Source organism: Vicugna pacos, chromosome 5 (assembly GCF_048564905.1).
Source record: "Vicugna pacos chromosome 5, VicPac4, whole genome shotgun sequence".
Classification (NCBI taxonomy): domain Eukaryota; kingdom Metazoa; phylum Chordata; class Mammalia; order Artiodactyla; family Camelidae; genus Vicugna; species Vicugna pacos.
Genome location: NC_132991.1, coordinates 60,447,504 through 60,463,415, shown reverse-complemented (window position 1 = coordinate 60,463,415; position 15,912 = coordinate 60,447,504). Strand labels below are relative to the sequence as shown.

Genomic DNA, 15,912 nt, shown 5'->3' with positions numbered 1-15,912 from the left:
GTCTTCTCTCTTGGCCCAGTGTCCCGAGTCCCAAGTAGCAAAGTGAGTCAATGACAATGAACTGGTTCCAGGGGAAGGATATAAGCATATTATGGAAACACATTGGGTGGATTTTATGTTGTTTGCAATTGTACCCAAAAATATCTCCAAGAGAAGCAGAGGGGGATTCTGTATTAAAAAGTGAGTTAACTGCCGACAGAATTTAATATTTGTTCTCATTCTCTCTCTTTCTCTCTCCTTCTTTCCCCTCTCTTCTATTCCTATCTTTCTGTTCCTTCTCCCCGCCTCCCTGTCCCTGCTGTGACTCCTTATACTTTACTACAAAAGTATTCAGTAATATGACCCCAAATTAATATCATAGGTTAGATTTGCTTCTTTGCCTCTATTCTTACTCAGAGTTTCCCCAGAATAAAAGATACTTGGTTGCCAGGTGGATAATTATATTACTTTAAAGTGACTCTTTGAGCATCCTGAGGTTGCCTATTAGCTAGAGATTCTGACTGGGCTGCAGGATTTGTTGCTACCAGTATGTGAGGCAGTTTTTCTCATAAGCCTGATATAAAGCTGAGCTCCTCTTTCACAGTCTCTTTGATGCATACCCAAACCTAAAGATGGAGTGGTCAGGTTGAGCCTGCCCTTAGATTTAAATTATGTATCTCAGTATCTTGTTTATTTATTGCCTGATTAGAAAGGATGAAATCTTGTAACCCAAGCACAAGTCACTTCACAAGATTGCATTCAACTGATCTAGTTATGGTTTCATTTTATTCTGAAATGTACATATTCTTCCCATCTGTTAGCCACACATCTCTTTTAGAGATTTAAATCATATTTGGTCTGTTTCTCATGGTTTTGTCTGATTATTTCCCATAAACTTTCATAGTCATTCTAAAGAGACCTGGAAAGCATCTAGAATTAATTCTAATTTAGTGAGAAAAAGTCATTTTAATGTGTTATTTTTAGAAATATGCCAGATGATAAAATCTGTCCAAAATTTGACCTTCTACCCAATTTTCTTATCCCATTAACTAGAAAGAACCTTGAAGTTCTCTCATTAATTAAATTTCTTAAAGAATATGATAAAATTTATCATTGTAATCTGAAGTTTTACCTGAGGAAAAAGAAAAACTCAAATGTACTTTTTTGCATAAGACCCTTTATAAATGTTATATACTATATTGTTACTCATAATAATATTGTTATAGAGATAAGATTTTTCATGCCTCCTACTTCTAGCAGTATGTTTAGAAGTTTGAATTCTATAATTACACACTTTCTTAATCATGCTCTTCTTGCATATTCGAGTGCTACCAAAACTCTTTACCTTGAACTCCATTTGTGATCTGTAACCTGGAAAAACACAAATAATGGGATTCCCTTTAGTTCCAACCTATACTAAGGGAGCTCTATTCAGTATGTGTGGCTGGGGAAAGAATATCAATAGCTGGGAAGGGAACTGAGTAGAAGGAAGAAGCATTTACAAGTATCTGAATGCATGTGATTGAGTCAAAGAGGGCATGTGGTTTCAAGTAATTATTAGTGCATAACCTACGATCATATCCCACAAGGTCTGAAATAGCATGTGGGTCTAATGCCAGAAAAGTGCAAGCTATTAGTGGATTAAGATTGTTTCTAGGCAATTGTGGATTTAAAAAAAAAAATCCTTCCCTCGAAGTGAAGCCATACTGATTAAACCTTAAGTTGGCAACAGGAAGTCTTTTTTCAGTCTCTCTCCCAGCCTATAACATGCGTACACACACCCTGGCCAAGATCCTTGTTGGAGAGGCTGTGATGGATCATCATTGCTTAAGTCTTCTAGATTCTTCAGAGTTGAAATATCCATGCTCATATACACCCACTTACAGAATTTTCTCTCACTAATGTGGTATATAAGTTCTTGGCACATAGTCCATGCATTGTTTTATAATCAAAGTCTCTGTTGACTTTTTAACAAAGACCCCATATAAAAAACAAAACCTATTCCTGCTTCAGAAACTAAGGGAAAACTTTTGTGGAAAGAGAAAAATGACTGTATGTGCAGAGAAAGAAGTTTAAAGAAAAGGCTCAAATTGAAAGAAGCAGAAAACAATGAATTAAAAAGATTCCATGGATCAGAAAGGATAAAAAATAAATTCCGAGAAATAGGAGACTGTGCAAATCCAAATGTTCAGGACACTACTTATGCACAATTTCAGTAATCTCGATTCCTGGACTTTTTTTTTTTCTTTTTTGTAAAGCTACTTTTAAAATGAAGTGTAACATGCATTCAGAACAGCAGAACACAAAGTTTTAGCTAATTCCTCGTGTCCCCTCCTAATTTCCATTCCCTCCCTTCTCCCCAGCACTAGCAACTATCCTTCCATCAAACACTGCAGTCACATTTGCCTGTGTTCACAATGTGTATAAATACCTACAGTAGGTATGCTTTTGTGTCTGGCTTCTCCTCAAGAATATGTTTGTGAGATTCCTCCATATTGTATGTAACTATAGTATGTGCATTTCTATTGCCGTTTAGTATTTTATTATATGAATAAATTAGAATTTATTTTTCTATTCCACTGTTGTTACACATTTATACATTAGTCATTGAGTCTTGTCCAATTTTATTTTAGTCTTAGATTTGTAATTATATATATTAAAATGGTCACTCTCATTTCTTTTACTGAAGAATCTACAGTCAATTGTTGGTTGAATGAAGCTCTTAATAGATTCCTCAAGAGGGACGTGAGGTACAGAATTATCTAAATTCTTATATGTTTAAAATTGCTTTTCTATAGCCTTGATTTTTGAAGGACAGTTTGGCCACATTTACAATTTTTAGTTCATACTTACTTTTATTAAACATTGTTTTAACATATTGTACCATTGATATTTTTCATATTAAAAAAAGGGAAATGCCACTATACCCTCTCTCTCTCTCTCTTTTTTCCTTTGTAAGTTATTTCATCTTTTTACCTTGGGACCTTGAAGATTTTTTTTAAGAACTCTAGTAGTTTTACTAGGATATGTCTCAGAACTCAGTATTCCGGGTTAACATTTCCCAATTGTCACTGGACTCTTTCCTATATGTAGGCTTGAGCCTTCTTAAAATTTATGGAATGTTGTCTTGAAGTTTAGTTTTAAATATTATTTTTGTTTCATTGTTTTATTTTAATTCTATAGACACTATAATTTTGTGAATGTTATCTCTTCTTTCCCTGTCTTCCATTTCCCTCACTTTCTTTGAAATTTTCTACCAACTTCATTCTCATTTTTATCCCCTTGGTTTTTTTTCTACCTTTTTTCAGTACCCCTCAATAAATGTTAATTTGAATCTGTTTTCCCTTATTTTTCATTTCTGGGATAATTTTGTCTTGTCTTTCATTTCCTTCTTGAGTTCAGAGAAATCTTTTTTATTTCTTCCCTTTTTTGTCCATTTCTGTTTTTAACTTTTGAACTTCCAATTCAAGATGCTTCCCTTCAAGTGCTTCTTTGAGTGTCCACAAGTTGAGTTGAACTGTGTCATACAGTTTTCTTCCAGTTCATGGCTGTTTTTGAAGGGGAATTTTCATCAGCTGAGAGATGACCAATCTTTTCTCCTAATTTTGGGGGGATATTAATCCTGTTTGTATTAATTTTTTCTTCTGTTCATTTTTGTTGATTTCAGGTTGTTTCCCAGATTCCTAATTCACAAATGCCTCTCTCTTTCTGTATATAAAAGCTGGTTTCTTTAGTGCATTTAAAAAATTTTTACGCAGATCTATGTGTCCTCCAATTTTTGATTCCTTTTGTGTTGTAGGATCCTAAGTTTTTCGACTTATATTTTTTCCTTTTCACTATTCATCTGCCAGGGGCCACATCTCCCTCTCTTTTTGGCTTTTTCTTCCCAGAAATTATACCTTTTGAAGATAATGCCTTAATGTTGCATATTTTTCAGATTCCTTCCCCTAAAACCCCAGTCCTCTCCCAGGGAGTGCTTTTGTTATTTTATCATGTAGGATGGTCTTGTTCTTTCTGTAGATGGATATGCCTCCTAGCATCCTCTTTCCTCACGGTTTTTCTTAGCTTGCCCTTGCTCTCCAAGAGAAATATTACAGCCGTGGGGAGGTGTAAGAGGTTGTTTGCTGTAATCTGGCATTTAAAAAATTTACTTATGGTGACTTTTAAGTTTGGATGATTATGACGAAGGCTTGATTTTTGTAGTTTCTTTTTTGTGCTCTTCTGTATTATTTTTGGTGAAATTTTGTGAAATGCTCTGATGGACATTATTATTCTTGAAAAATATGAAGTGTATATTTTGAAGCATTGTACAGAAGAAACCTTAGAATTGTTATATCTACCCCGTGAATAAAACTGATTAATATCCTGGATGTTCCTTTTCAATTGTTTTTGTGAAAACTTTTTTACTTTTTGTTTAGAATTTGGTACTATAGTCTGCCTACATTATTCTAGCCAGGCCAGGTTTCTTTTTGGTGTTTGCATGGTATAGATTTTTTCTTTCCCTTTTTTTTTTTTTTTTTTTTTTTTTTTTACCATTTTTGTTTTCATGTATTTTAGTTTTGTATCTTGAACAGCATATACTTGAATTTTGCTTTTATTTTCTGTCTGGCCACCCATGTACTGGGCTAAACTTTACTTTCTGATTATTTTCTTTTTATTTGTCTCTCTTATTTTATATTCCTTTTTTTTTTAAACTAATTTATTATTTTTTTTTCATTTTTTTCCCTACCAGCTTGGTAATGTTTAGTGGACATATTAGATATTACTCCCTGAATCCTTTTCTCATCAGAATCTAGTACAAATTAGTATTTTTGCCTTTTCCAATGATCTGAGAATTTTATTTATTCCCTTTACATATTTACTATTCCACTCTTGTCAAATATCATCATTTATATATATATTTTAAAATCTATAAAACTTCATATTATCATTTATACAGTTAATTTTCAGATATACTTAAATATTTACCTATTTCATTTCTCATCATTACTTCATAAATCCTTGAGATTCCTTTTGAAATCATTTTCCTTCTAATTCAAAGTTTTAAAAAAATTTCGTTCAATGTATATCTACTCATAAAAAATTCTCTCAGATGTGTTTGTCTGAAAATGTCTTTATTTTACCTCCAGTTTTGAAAGATACTTTTGCTGAGTACACTGTTCTAGGATGGCAAATAAATTCTTTCAACACTTTTAAACTACTATGCCCTCATCTTTGGCTTCCTTTGTTCTGTTGAGAAGTTAGCTGTAATTCTTACTATTCGTCCCTTGAATACAATGTATCTGTATTTTCTTCTGTCTGCTTTAAAGATTTTCTCTTTGATTTTCAGCAGTTACATTGTGGTATACATAAGTATGGTTTTCTACTGCATGTGGGTTGTTGTTTTTTGAATTTGTGACTTGATATTGTTTATCAGTTTGGAAAATTCTCAGCCATTATCTCTTCAAATATTGCTTCTTCACCATTTTCTCTCTATTCCTGTGATGCCAGTTTACATTTTTTATAATTTATAATTTACCTTTTATTCATTTTGTCTCTTACATTCTTTTCCATATATTTAACCTCTTCCTATGTCAGCCAGGTCATTTCCTTTGGATCCACCTTCCAGTTCACAAATTAACATCTGAGACTAATTTCTTCATCATCTGCTTTCTTGGTGGGTAAATTTTTAATGTCCATCATTTCTCTTGGGTTTTGGTCACATTATCTTCAGTTTCATTTGCCTGTTTTTATTTGCTTTTTTGTTTGTTTGTTTGTTTTTTGAGTATCAGAGAATGTTTCCTTAAAAAATGGAAGTCTAACTTGAGGTCTGAGAGTGATATCTTTTTTTCCAAATAGAATTTTTCAAAGACATCTTGCAGGCAGCTATGCTAGGAGCACTGTCAATTGCCTATCACCTTATTCCAATCAGTGATTGGGAAGATTCAAAATTTAGCTCTGATCTTTGGAAGGTCAAGGCTATTTCTAATTTACTCTCATTCCTCAGGCTCTCAGTGCAAAGCCTGGAGTGTGTACAGAACCCATCCTTCTGCTGGGTCCAATTTTAGTCCTTCTAGTCTGAATTTCTTAGCCTCCTTTATCAAGATTATGTGACAAGCAGCCAAAGCATCAGGAGAAAATGAACTTCAAATGCCAGGCTCATCTCTATGTGTCTTTCTTCTCTTGGATCTTGACTTCATTATTCTTCACTAGATTTTAAACATTCTGATGGTTTCAAAGGCATCTTCTAAAAATGTTTTCGCCATATTTTCTACTTGTTTTCAACTGGAGGGCTCTTCCATGTTTATTCATTCATCATTACTGGAAGTCATCTGCCTTGAGAAACGTGTGGGCTTAACTTTTTATATTTACATGTAGGGTATACCATCTATTGAATAACTTAAAATAGTACACTTTGTTGAAAATTGTGATATATTTTGTTGAATTGTGTCCCCCCCCCCATAAATTTCAGTGCCTTCATTGTCTGTTAAAGTCCAACTCTTTTATTGGCCTTCTGGATCCTTCATGGTCTTCTGCTGTTCACCTTTCCAGCCTTTCCATCCTTACCTACTTGTACCTTCTGTTTATGCATTTTCACTTGCATTTGGATTTCATATTTTCATACTCTCTCTGTCTTTAAAAATATCTGCAGTACCAGATTTTGATTTTCCCAGAGTGCAAATTCTTTTTATATTAATGCATGCTGTTTGCTACCATCTTATTCAAATGACATTTTCTGTCTATAAGACTGTGATCCCCTGCAGCTTGAAACTAATTGGTCTGTATTCCTAGAACAAGCCTAATTATTCTGTCAAGATAGGTCCCTAGCAGATACCTTGCTCCTTCCTAGTTATGTCACTCTGCTGAAAATTGTCTGGCTGTGGATGAGGGTCTTCAATCCAGTGTATGTGCCTGTTAGTGTTGCAGGAACACTCAGGCAGGGATGAGGTAACCTTCAGGCAGAGAGATTCAGCTAATTTTGACCAGAAGACAAATGTTTAAAATCAGTGAAACACAGGTTATCTTGAATTATTGCTGCCCAATCTTTGATTTTGTTATGAATACAGAGTAAATTTGGCATATGTATGCATGGCTAGAAGTCAAGAGATAGAAGTTGAATCAGGGTCTCTGAAAGGTATTATTAAAATATAAATGTGTAATGGCTTAAAAATCATATTTACACAGTGTTGGTCATTGTAAATCAGTAGGTGCATTTTTAGAGTCACTAAATCTTTAACACTCATTATCATTCCATAGTGCAAAAATGAATAATGTTTCTAGCTCACCTCATGTAGGATTTACCACCTACTGATTGAATTAGGGAAATAAAATTCCTAGGTAAGTTCATGCACAACCATATAAATTATTAAGTTATTTTATACCATTTCTACCTCAGAGGAATATATTGACTCCATTCCATGAATGAGATATGAACAACACATCGACTTTTGGGAAGGCCATTTGTTCACTAAATACTCATTTATAGAGTGCCAGTTATGTGTGAGATGCTATGCTGGAGAGACAAAAGTGAATAATATTCCATACTTGTCTTCAAATGGCTTGTAGTTGAATGGAAGGACTATGCTATGACACAATTACAATATTTTGTAATAAGTACAGTTCTACATTAATATCGGGGTGGCACAAAGAAAGAGGTAATGTGATATGGCTGTTTATTTAGAGAAGTAGTCAAAGATGAAATTGAAGAGACAGGCTGGAGTTATTCCCTTGGATGGGCTGGTGTCATAGGAGTTTAAACTTTACTCTGTGGACAGTAGGAAGTCGTTTGATGGTAAGACGTGGAGGAGTGATATATGATTTTCCATACCCTTTAGTAATGTCATTTTATGTGGGGAAGGGAGACATGTTAGGGGCTGCAGCAACCTCTTGTAGGAAAGGACGGAGACCTATAAGGAAGGAGCAAGTAAATGCAAAAGGGAGAATTAATTTTTAAAATGTGGTTTAAGAACTATTAGAATGATGCGAAATTGCAGACCTGCAAATGAAAAGTAGTGCCATTAATCATGATCATTAATTGAGAAAGTGAAACTGATTTGGGTGAAAGATAAGAAAAAAATGTCTGGTATTAGGCAGTGAGGCACATATGGAACATCTAGGTAGAATTAGATGAAGTCAGCAAAGATATAGGGTAAATCTCAGCCATGGACAAAAACACTACAGTCACACATGCAGAATGAAAAAAAATAAGTGTAGTTACAGACTCTGGAGAAGCTCAGTGTTTAAGGGACAGGTCTATAAATGTAGACTTCTGATGAATAAACTAAATATAGTGGCAATACCTGGAAAGGCCAGAGAAATTTATGGCTAACATTAGATCATTGGTCATAAATGAGACTTTGGTAAATGTTGAAAAAATATGAAAAATTTTGCATTCTGATGATTACCTTAAATGTTGATACTGAGATACACAACAAATGAGTAAGAGGCAAAGGCATTGTGTTGTGCAAATTTGACGGACTGACTTGTTATCTTACCCTGTGTTATCCAAGTCCACTTCTAAAGAACTGATAGTCTTTGGAGATGGAACTCCTACAGTCAAAGGCAATCTTTTACATTAAACAGAGTGCGTATAAACATGCAGAAAGTATTTGGAATTAATTTCAGCTGAGCAGATCGTATTCCATCATTCCCTAATTTGACACCTATAGCTTTAAAAGAACCTCAGCACAATTCCTAGAAATTGAGTGGCTTCCCATTTTAGGTATTTTTTTAGAAGTTGGATACAAAATAAAACCCTGATTGTATTTGGGAGAGATAACTTGTTACGTGGGATTATGTATCAGGAATCTTACAAAGATAAAAAATAAACAAGTACATGTAAAATTCTGTGATTATATCAAATCATTATGATTCTAATAAACAAATAATTTGAGCTGTTTTGTTGTCTTAAGTCTAGCCATATGGCAGAATAAAACACTATGTCAATGCAACAATACATGTGAACTGTCTTTGTAAACTTTGTAATGTCATAATTATAAGTATTGTTTTTATTACTAATAGAAACATAGTTAACAGAGTTACTTATTGGGTGATGGTAGCTAGTATGTATAAATGTAGTCACTCACTCCCTATTCTTTACTTCTGAGGATCACAATTCATTAACGGCAGTTTCTCTTCAGGCACCTGTCAGTTCCTTGAGATCAGGGAATACCTCCCATATCTCTGTACTCCCACTCAACTAGTTCACTACTTTTACATTAATACATTTTTCCTGTATGTAATACAGAAATTAATAGAAACCATGTAACTGTTCTGTAAGTTTCTGCCCTGTTTCTACACAATGAGTGGGGGAAAAACTAAAACGGATTCATTATGAATATTCATTCATCTTCTTTATACTCTTAGGAAACTTCAATGAAACTGATAGTTTTAAATAATCCCAACTAAAAAAAAAATAGCAGATTTAATAAGTTATAGATCAGGGGTAGGGATAGAAAAGTGGCAGTCTATAGATGTATTTAGTTTGTCCCTCCCAATGTTGACGTTTTCCAAAATTAAATAATTATTATATAAATTTGTTATCAACATTTATAGTCAATTCTAATTCCCCTAAGAAATGTATTATTCTCCTTCCTTCTTTTCCAACCACACTGACCTCCTTTTTGGTTGGAACACACCATGTTCACTCCATCCTTCAGGTCTCTGAACTGGCTTTTCCCTCTGCCTGAAATACTGTTCTTCTAAACAGCTTCATTGTCAAATCCATCACTGCCTTCAAGTCTTTGCTCAAATGTCATCTAGGCTTACCCAGACCACTGTATATAAAATTTCACAACCATCCTCACAACACACTCTTCTCCTGTCCTGTAAGCTCCCGGTCTCTCTTACTCTGCTCTTTTTCTTCCTGTCTATAGAAGTATTTGTATTCTAACATTATATGTGATTTACCTATTGCTTATGTTTATTATGTATTTTATGTCTTCCCAATATATTGTAAGCCACATGTGGGCTGGGATATTTGTTTTTCTGTTTGCTTGCTAGTATATTTCAGACAGTGGGAATAGTGCCTGATAAATTAGGGGTATCAACACATATTTATTGAATAACTCAGTAAAAACCTCAAATAGATGGCTCCTTTAAAAAAAATGTACTATATTTTAAGATTGGGATTGCATTCACACTAGATTCCCTCCGTTGTTTGGGACTTAGTGCCAACTGATACTTTAAACAAGATATGCATGCATTCCTCAGTCTCTATAGTTATCACCACCCCAGTTGTCTTCCCAGGACTACTTATATACATTGAAATTAATCTTAATATCCCTGCTTTCATTTTTGTTATAGTAGAGGGAAAAGTTAATTATGTTTTGTACTCATATCTTTACCAAAAGAGGGAACATGGGATTAAGAGAGAACAAGAAAGTTGTATGCTTATTAAAAAGTGGAGGCAAGCATTCTTCTATGTTGAAGTGAAGAATTTATCTATGAATTCAATATAAAAATGTCTATCTTTCAGTGCCTGCTTAATTAATTCATTTGAATTATCTTCCTGGCTTTTGAATGTCTGACCCTGCTCTACGTAGTCAAAGCTGCAACCTTATTTACAATTCAAAGAGAAGGACCACTGAAACATGTTTTAATAAAAAGAAGATAAATATTGCAGAAGAGCATCTTGATAGCAAATACCTTTAGCAATGCAGAGTGGAAGTTAGTTATTTTACTGTGGAGCCTCATAACATTATGTCACCAAGAGACAAGCAGATCATTCCTGTGAATATCAATAGCCATGAAAACTTCAGCAGCTGAGATGGTTATCACTTTAGGTGTAAGCTTGCCTTTGTATGTGTACATGTAAAACAAACAGATGTCAATCAGTTGGAGCAGAAGTATTAGGCATTTCCCCTTAGCCACTGATGAGAATAACCCAACCTTGCTACAGCAAAGTTTTGCATTGTTTTTGAAGGATGGAAACAGATAAAAACAGTGAGGAGAGATGCCAGTAGTTACCTATACTTTCTATCCCCAAAGCTAATCCAAAAATCCTTGACATTTACTCGGAGAAATGCCATAATTCTAATAAATTTAAGTTGATTTGTTGAATTAGGAAATGGGTTGAAAACAGGACCCACCATTTTCAAAAGCTGCTCCATTTATTGGCTTCTGCATAAAGCCTTGCCTAGCCCTGCTTCAGTGCTTGACGCTATGATAGAGATGGTCACTCGTGTCAGCATCATGGTAGACTTTCATGAATTCCATGTGCTTTCTTCTACCTGTGTCTCCATTTCATTCACCCTCCTTTTGAATATTTTTGACTTTGCAACACTTTTCTGTGATGATAACAGTGTTGAACAAAAATTCTTCACTTTAAAACACAAGTTTATTGATTTTGTCATAGTGTGATTTTTGTAAATGAAGGAAGAATCAGAGTACTATTGAAATGGTTACTTTAGTTGGGGATTTCAAACAGTAATAGGTTATCTTGAATTGGTAATGAGCAGAGAAAATGAGACATTACCAAATATCTCAGTGTGTGTGGTCTTATCTACATCAGTCTGAAATTTGAGCATCTTTGCACAAAAACAAAACGACTCAGATATCTCAGTGGCTTAAAACAGAAAAACAAATATCTCACATATACTACTTGGCCTTTGTGGGTCATGAAAGGGGCTCTACTCATCATATTCACTTCGGAATACAGGCTGATGAAGAAGTGCTTGTCAAGTGCTTTCGCAGTATAGAAGGAACCAAAGAATTGGCACTGGCTTGTTCCCTGAAATGCCACATGTGGCTTCTGCTCACGTTTCACTGGTCAGGTAAATCACATGGCGACACCCAGGTTCAAGAGGGCAGAGATGTGTAATCCTATCCCATATTGTTTCTCTATCATACATATATTTAATATCATGCTTTCCTAAATGTTAAAAATAATCTCAGTTCCTTACAGAAAAATTTCAAAATGCAGAATTGAGTACAAAATAAATAGCATACAGAGGAGTTATAGTTACTATTAATATTTTGACAGTCTTTTAGTTGCACATGCATATGTGTTTGCAGGTATGTTATATGTATGTCTTCTATATTAGTGGATACTTTTTATGTCTATAAATACTCTTTGTGGATGTAATTTTTAATAGCCAAAACATGTCCCATCACTTGGATGTATGGTATCCTGTAATTCAATTAACTAATCCCTTTTTATTAGAATTTAGGTGTTTCTAGTACTTAACTATAATAAATGATGGTCCATGGATATCTTTATATACATCTTGGCACATTAATCTGAATATTTTCTTAGAATATATGTTTAAAAATTGGCTTACTAATTGGTATTTTGTACTTATTTGTTTCTTAATATGTTTGATACATACCATCAAATTTCCCTCTAGAAAGTTTATGTAAAATTTTGGCATAGGCTTATTCCCAGAAATGCCACATGTGGCTTCTGCTGACATTTCACTGGTCAGGTAAATCATATGGTGAATTGGTAAACTATATTTTCAAATGAAAAAATTGATGAGGTACTCTCATACACTGCAAGTAGTGTATGATTTAACGTTGAACTCTACTCCATCTGGAATTAATTTGGGGGCAGGATAAGATGCAATCTACCTTTTCTTCCCAGATTGTTAAGCCAGTTTTCATAACAACTTTCATTGATTAATCTACATTGAGTCTTCTGTAGACTCAGTCACCATCGTGCTACCGTGTACAAGATCTTAATAAAGCACCTTATTGGCATAGTTAAGAAAATATTCTTAATTGACTTGGTTGTAGTATTTTGTAGCTTATAGCAGATTAGAAACTACACAAAAAGGGGACCAAGAAAAGGGTGGAAACTGCTATAATTATTATAATTAGGAGACAGAAAAACTAAAAAGTAGACAAAGTTATTCAACAGTAGGTTTCATCATGATTACCAAGCCATTAAGGAAACAAAGGTTTCATTATCCTTACTCTTTGTTTAAGAAACCAAATTAAAAAAAAAGAAAAAGTTTAAAACAACAGGCCTTGATGAAAAAACTGGGGAAAATATGGTATAATGAAAAGGATTTTGCAGTCAAACAACCTTAGACTTTAATTTGAGGTTCTTAACAAATACATGACATTAGGAAAGGGATTAGATTATTTTAGCCTAATTTTACCTATCTGTAAAATGAGCATGATAAATGATCCTTGTATGGCCACGTTGTAGTGAAAATGATTTACAGTCTCATTATGCTCATCCCTTATTTACCTCCTCCTCACCTCAAAGGCTGCTTCAAGGTGGATTTCTAAGTTTCTAAAAATTTCAGGTCGTTGTGGCATTCTCCTCAGCAAATTCAGGGGCTCAGTTTTGTTTGTAGTTTGTAGTTATGACAAATGATTCTTTTAAGCTTGAAGAAAAGTCAGTTGTCAAGTATTTCATCAATGGATCTCAGTTAACAGGATCCAGTTAGAGACACAAGAATACTGAAGTAGATACTGGAGCTATGAGGCAAAGAAGAGATAACTAGGGCTTTGGGGCCGGGAAGAGGGAATCTGACCCCTGGTCCTACCACTGCCCACTTAGTCATTATCCTACCTGAGCTGTCCATTTATAAAAGAGAGATGATATCCAACATGCAGAACTGTTGTGAGGATTTGTGATGGTGTATATGTAGTCTATTAAATAAATGATAGCAATTATTATTTTCAGTATTAACTTTAACTATACAGACTTTCACTGCTCTTCTTGTCTGTTCCTCTCCTGAGTTTTGGTGATAAGTTGACTATTTACAATGAGGATAATTATGTGAATAGAAGTTAATATATATGATAAATGAAAAAGGTGAGGGTTTTCTTTCATCTAAAAATATTAAACATTTTTCAATTGAGTTCCTGCCTGGCAAGTGTTTATTGATGATACTTCAGTGAGACAAATATTGAAAGGGTATAATGAATCATATAAATTTCTATGCATTATAGTTTTTTAATTAATAAATATAAATTCATTTTGATATTATATTAAATATTAAATACCCATAATTTATTTCTTTTCTCTAGTTCTGATTATATGGCATATAGGTTTCAGCTATTATAATGATGCTTAATGCTTTATAAATCTTTTAGCTAAGTTTGCTAAATTTTGAAAGATTGATTTTTGATCACATAACCTCAGTGGTTCTCAAATTTTAGAGAGCATCAAAATCACTTGGAGATTTATCAGAAATATCAGAAATACAGATTGCTGGGCCCCATTCTCAGAGTCTCTGATTTAATAAATTTGGAGTGCAGTTTGAGAATTTGTACTTCAAATAAGTTCTCAGCTGATATTGATAGTCTGATCAGAGGACCACTCTTGAGAATCACTGAAATTGACTAATGGAAGTTAATTTTAAAAGAATATTCATTATTATTCAACATAGTAAAAATGTACATTTGTTTAACTTTAGAAGTTACATTTTTTGAAGCATGTCAATTTTTATTAATGTTCGATAGTATCCTGAGTATTTCTTAAAATAATTTCTTTCATGCAAAGTCCTGTATAGACTAAGAGAATGTATAAATCTACTTGTCAGTCTCTGTTTTTAAATCAAGCAAAAACTTGATCTCTGTTCTATTAGTAAGTTTATGACACAAATAAGCAGTTTAGCCAGAAATATATTTTTAAAATGTGATGAACTAGGGAGTTTCCAAGAGATAGTTTATTTGTTTTACATTTTGTTTTTGTTGTTCTTTTTACTTCAGCCAATTTGATATGGGTCGAAGTATAGAGTGACTCAATGATAGCTTTAAAATACATCAACACTATTTTGTTTGATATAATAATATACAGTAGATACTTCAAAGGGTTATTAGATACCTTTAGAAATATTAGATCAAAAATGCCTAAATACATGTGAAAACAGCGTTTTGCAAGTATAATCCTCCCTATAATCAAAAGCAACAATAATGCAAACAAACGTAAGGGTCAAGCGATTGAACAAATACATAAATACGGAAGGGAGACTTTCCCTGACCTACCTTCATTTTCATTCTTAGACAATGAATGTCAATTAGCTCAATCAAGTCTTGCAGATAATGTCAGCTGTCAGTCATCCCTAGGTAGTGATGTGTGAACTTTGTCAGCAGGCAGTGGACTACTTGAGTGATGAATGAAATAACGAGGGCACAAAAGCCTGAACAAAACTTCTCTGTTTCTGCTTAATTCCTCTCAATACGGGAATTTAGAACAGGGATAGAAAAATCACATTAAAATCCATTTTAATGCTGTGTTTATTTAACACAATGTCTATTTTTAAAAATTCACCTTTTAACTTTGTATTTTTAAAAATTAATGGAAATGTCTTAATGATGACTAGGAATCATCATTTTCAACTATATTGGTCAGTGTAAACATTAGCTGCTACAAGAGATAAACCCACAAATCAAAAGTCCTTTTACAACTAAGGTTCGTTCTAACTGGGGGTGGTGTGACTCCTCTGTGTGGCTCTCCTCCATTGAGTGACTCTGGTATATGGGTAGCCGTCTGGTAGCTACATCATCTGGAACAGTCCTCCAAAGTCACTGTGGCAGGAGAAGGGAAGAGGTGAACTGTGTTGGGATGTGTGAAGGCTAGGACTGGAAGTGGCCTCATCATTTCTAGTCACATCCTGTTTTTCAGAACCAATAACTTTAATTCAGTTTAAATGCAAGGCAGTGAAATGTAGAAGAGCTCTTAATAGTCTCTGCTATACCTACTAAACTTGTTTTATTGAAATAGTCATTTAAATGTAGGTTTTTAACCATATCATATCCAGTTAAGCCATGATTTGAAAAAAAAAAACTAGTTTCAAATTAGAGGACATTTACTATGTGTAGACTAGATTCTTTATATACATTACTTTATTTGAAAACTTAAGGAAATAATAGATGTCTATGATAAAAATAATACATACCTATGATAAAAACAGTGAAGAATGATTTAAGAAGGAATTCTATTCCCTTTGCTCTGATTTCTGTTTACTAACCCATTGGTGACCACTGGTTTAGTTT

The 15,912-nt window shown here is 33.8% G+C and overlaps 1 protein-coding gene across 11 annotated transcripts in view; it reads left to right on the top strand.

Moving 5' to 3' along the window:
* SPAG16 (sperm associated antigen 16) overlaps nucleotides 1–15,912 on the top strand; it is a 774,084-nt gene that overhangs the window by 115,485 nt on the left and 642,687 nt on the right. For 4 of the 11 annotated variants that reach the window (XR_012072761.1, XR_012072758.1, XR_012072759.1 and 1 more), the window contains exon 10: nucleotides 11,618–11,732. The exons of the other annotated variants lie outside the window; for them this stretch is intronic. The gene's annotated coding sequence lies outside the window, so the exon portion shown is untranslated. The remainder of the gene's footprint in view (nucleotides 1–11,617; nucleotides 11,733–15,912) is intronic. 11 annotated transcript variants of the gene reach the window in all.